At 49.7% G+C, this 4,326-nt stretch overlaps 1 pseudogene; it reads right to left on the reverse strand.

The window, feature by feature from the left end:
- Positions 1 to 1,921: 1,921 nt before the first annotated feature.
- Positions 1,922 to 3,177, reverse strand: LOC136335733 (polymerase delta-interacting protein 3 pseudogene; annotated as a pseudogene).
- Between the last annotated feature and the right edge of the window lie 1,149 nt (positions 3,178 to 4,326).

Raw genomic sequence — 4,326 nt, forward strand, 5'->3', positions numbered from 1 at the left:
CTGGGTTCAAACCCTGGTGCTTTCCTGCTTGACAGATGAACTCTGTGGAAACACGAGCTTCCAGGTTTCTTTTTTTTTTTTTGTATTTTTCTGAAGCTGGAAACGGGGAGAGACAGTCAGACAGACTCCCGCATGCGCCCAACCGGGATCCACCCGGCACGCCCACCAGGGGCAACGCTCTGCCCACCAGGGGGCGATGCTCTGCCCCTCCAGGGCGTCGCTCTGCCGCGACCAGAACCACTCTAGCGCCTGGGACAGAGGCCAAGGAGCCATCCCCAGCGCCCGGGCCATCTTTGCTCCAATGGAGCCTTGGCTGCAGGAGGGGAAGAGAGAGACAGAGAGGAAGGAGGGGGTGGGGGTGGAGAAGCAAATGGGCGCTTCTCCTGTATGCCCTGGCCGGGAATCGAACCCGGGTCCCCCGCACGCCAGGCCGACGCTCTACCGCTGAGCCAACCGGTTTCTTTTCACTGGGCTGGCCCCACGCCAGTCATGAGAGGCTCTCAGTGTCTCAGCCCCTTTCTTTCTAGGCTTGTATCTTTCACAGTGCTTGCTACTGATTCTGTAGAGCTCCCAGAAAGAATCCTGCTCCCCAGCTCTCTCCATCTCTGCCAGCCTGGACTCCCCTAACAGTTCCAACAAACCAGTGGGAGACTGACAGTGACTGGAGCAATGCTGTCTTGGTGTTCAGGGGCTGCCCTGGGTTCTACAGTTTTGCCCCAGCTCCCTGGAACCATGCTGAGGGAATAACCCGCCACTTGCTTGCAAGGGCTGCTTTGATCTCTCAACTCCCTCTTCACCACCTGCCATTCCCCTCCTCCCATTGCCAAAGCAAGGAAATATTCTCCTGGTCATGGAGGAATGGGTCACTTACAACAGTGGAGACAGTGCCCCTTGGTGGTCTGCATATATGCTCCCAGCATCCCTGACTATTGTCCTGTAGACATCTGAGGCCAGAAAGAAAGCCAGAAACAAGCCAACATCTCCCCTTTCAATAATCCTCCAAACCCATAGTGTCACAGAAGTAGGAGTGGGCTGGCATCAACACCAAAACCAGGGTGGGACGTGGGCTGGGCTAGTGAGTTCTCAAAGGACCTGCCACGCAAGCCTCTCCAGCAGTGGTAACCAGAGGAGCGGGGGTGGAGCACTCGGCAGAATCCAAGGAGAAGGGAAGAGACCTCGCAGGACTTCCTGAGTGGCCTGGGTCAGCCCAGCTGTCCAGCCAAGAGCTGAGGTGGATTCTTCCCTGCAGAGCAGCAGCCTCGCTTGGCCCTTGCCAACAGGGCCCTCTCCAGATGAGTCTGGTGGTCACTGTGGTGAGAGGACAAGAGGCCTGTGACCTGATGGCCACCCAGGCCATCTCCATTGACCAGGCAGCTGAATGGCACAGCTCTGGAGCTGACCTGGCTCCCATTAGGATGGCAGGGCCTGCCATTCGCCACTTTGTTTGAAAAGTTTAAAAAGAAAAAGGGGATAGTTGAATCCATGTAAACAATAAATTAAAATTAATAAAAATTTTAAAAAAAGAAAAAGAGGAGGCAAGTCCCTCACCCTCGGAGAAAGCAGTGTGTTTCAAACAGCCTCTGCCCTGAATTCCATGGAGCCACAGAAAGCCATGCAGAGAACTTAGGACTGCATTTCCAGATGAGAAATCAGTTTGGGTTGAGGTTAGGAGGAGAGACATTCTGAGCATCACAAACGTACATTGGTGAGAAGGCGGGGCGAGAAAACACACTACAGGACAACTGAATGCACGGGGTAGAACCCAGGGTAGAGTACATCACAGAGAGGCAGTCAGGCCAGTGGGGAAGTTCTCCACCAACTGCCTGGGGGCCTCCAGTCTGGCAGCCCATTGGTCACAAGCTTGGCTTTGGGAAACAGCCACCCTCCTCTGCCCCCACTTCTGACTGCCTCACTCCCCTGATCAAAGTCTGATTTTGAATTCTGTGGGCCATGTGGTGACAGGAGCCCCCAAGGACCTGAACAGTGCCTTCAGGATGGGGTCAGGGTCCCACTTTTGCAGGAGGGTGGGCTGAGGCAGCAGAGTTCACCCTGCGAGGCAGCTCACTCCTTTTTCACCGAACGTCTATCACTCAGCTGTAGCAGGCCGGGCCGGTCCGAAGTGATGACGTTCCCATTCATGTGAAGGCTGCGTGTACTTCATTGCCCATATAGACACAGCTGTTATCTTTCTTACATGCGGTGATAGCATCACCCTTCTTCACATAGACCATCTCTGCTACTCCAGGATGAACCAGCTGAGCCTACTTCAGGGCTCCATACATACAGAAAAGCTCAACAGTGTCCTCCTTGGTGACTGAAGGTGCAGATTATTCACAGTCATCTTGATGCTTCTAAAGGGCTGAGGATAGGTTCAGCAGGGGGCAGCTCCTTGGGGAAATTCTCCTTGTTCTCTAGTGTCTGGGGCATGTTGGTCAAAGCTTTTGTTCCAACCGAGGAGGGGAGAGCAGCAGCTGTGCATGCATCATTCTAAACCACGTTGGTGAGAGGGGGTGGCCTTGGACATGGAAAGCTCAGAACTGCTCAGCCCTTTACCTGGTGGAGAAAGCGGGAATGGAAACTGCAACATCATCGTCTTCATCCGGGTCAGATAAATTCTGTTTGTCCTGGTGATTACTGACGACGTTTATCCTCATTCTGGCAGGGTGGACATGAGGCGGTGTCATGACATTCTGCTGTGGAACCTGGGTGAGCTTCAGAGCTGGGGTCACCATCCTGATGTGGGGGTTCATGAAGGCAATGGGGGAACTTGGCTTCAAGCCGAGCTTCTCCCAAGCATCAATTGCCTGGTGGGGTTTCTGGGGTGCTGTGCTCTGCTGCTTGCGGGCATTCAGCATTTCCCTGGCATCCTGCACTTTCCCTTTGATCTGGAAACAAGCGTCTTCCATCGAGAGCTTTTCCCAGGCAGCCTTGACTCAGCTTGAGCCGGGCATCTGGGCATCTGGACATCCGGGAATCTGAGAGTCCAATCTTCTGCCCAGCACCAGACCTCTGCTGGAAGGTGGCTGTGTGTGCTAGCTACCTGAGGAAGCTCTGCTGGGTCCCAACATGAGATCAGACACCTCCAACTCCTGGTCTGACTTTGAGCCACCCCTTTGCTGCAGCCCCGCGCTTCTGTGCTTCCGGATGAGCTGGTCCACGCGGACAGATGTCTGCCATCTCCCACCACACAGCAGCTCGGATTCCCTCAGCCCTCCAGCCCAGACCTTCAGCCCCTACGGAGCGCCTAGCTGTCTCCCTAGACTACTTTTAAAATTACAGTTACTGGAAAATAGCTCTGAGTGCCTGTTTTCAAAATAAAAATAAAACATAATTTAAAGTGTTTTTGGTAAAAAAAAAAGAAAAAAAGTAAAGCAATCTAAATAAGAATAAAGTGAAAAGTGAAGTCCTTTCCCACTGTCTTTGATCCCATTTCCAGAAGTAATCACTACTGACAATTCCTAATGAATTATCCTGTGTGCTACTAGAAATTTTCTACATATCATCAAGAAAGTATGCATGTTCTGTGATTGGCATGCATACTGGAAGGGGCTTTGCAAGGTGGGAGAGAGTGACCTATTGGGAGGAGGAAGCTGGAGAGGCAGGAGAACCTGCAGAAGGTGCTGGAGATACTGGGTCAGGTGAATCAGGATTGCCTAAGGAACATGCAGGAGACAAAACACTCACATCTCAATTTTTTAATTGTTGTAACCTGAGGAAACCCTGTATATGCTTCCACTTATTTGCATCTTTCTCAGTTTCTTTATTATAATTTCCCAGGTATAGGTCTTTTACTTCTTTGTTTAAATTTATTCATAGGTACCTTATTTTGTTGTTGCTGTTGTTGCAATAGTAAATGGAATTGTTTTCTTATTTTCTTTCTGATAGTTAATTATTGATGTATAAGGATGTAACTAATTTCTGAATATTAATTTTGTATCCTACTACATTACCAAATTCATTTATTAAATCTAGTAGACTTTTGGTGGAGTCTTTTGGGTTCTCTATGTACAATATTGTGTTAACTGTAAATAATGACTGTTTTACTTCCTCCTTTTCAATTTGGATGCCTTTTCTTATTCATCTTGTCTGACTGCTGTGACTAAAACTTCCAGTACTATGTTGAATAAGAGTGGTAAAAGCGGACATCCTCATCTTGTTCCTGATCTTAGGGGAAATGCTTTTAGTTTTTGCCCATTGAGTACGATGTTGACTGTGGGTTTGTCATATATGGCCTTTATTATATTAAGGAATAACCCCTCTATTCCCACTTTGCTGAGAGTTTTTATTATAAATGGTGCCAGATTTTATGAAATGCTTTTTCAGCAC

This window comes from Saccopteryx bilineata, chromosome 4, assembly GCF_036850765.1.
Source record: "Saccopteryx bilineata isolate mSacBil1 chromosome 4, mSacBil1_pri_phased_curated, whole genome shotgun sequence".
Lineage (NCBI taxonomy): Eukaryota > Metazoa > Chordata > Mammalia > Chiroptera > Emballonuridae > Saccopteryx > Saccopteryx bilineata.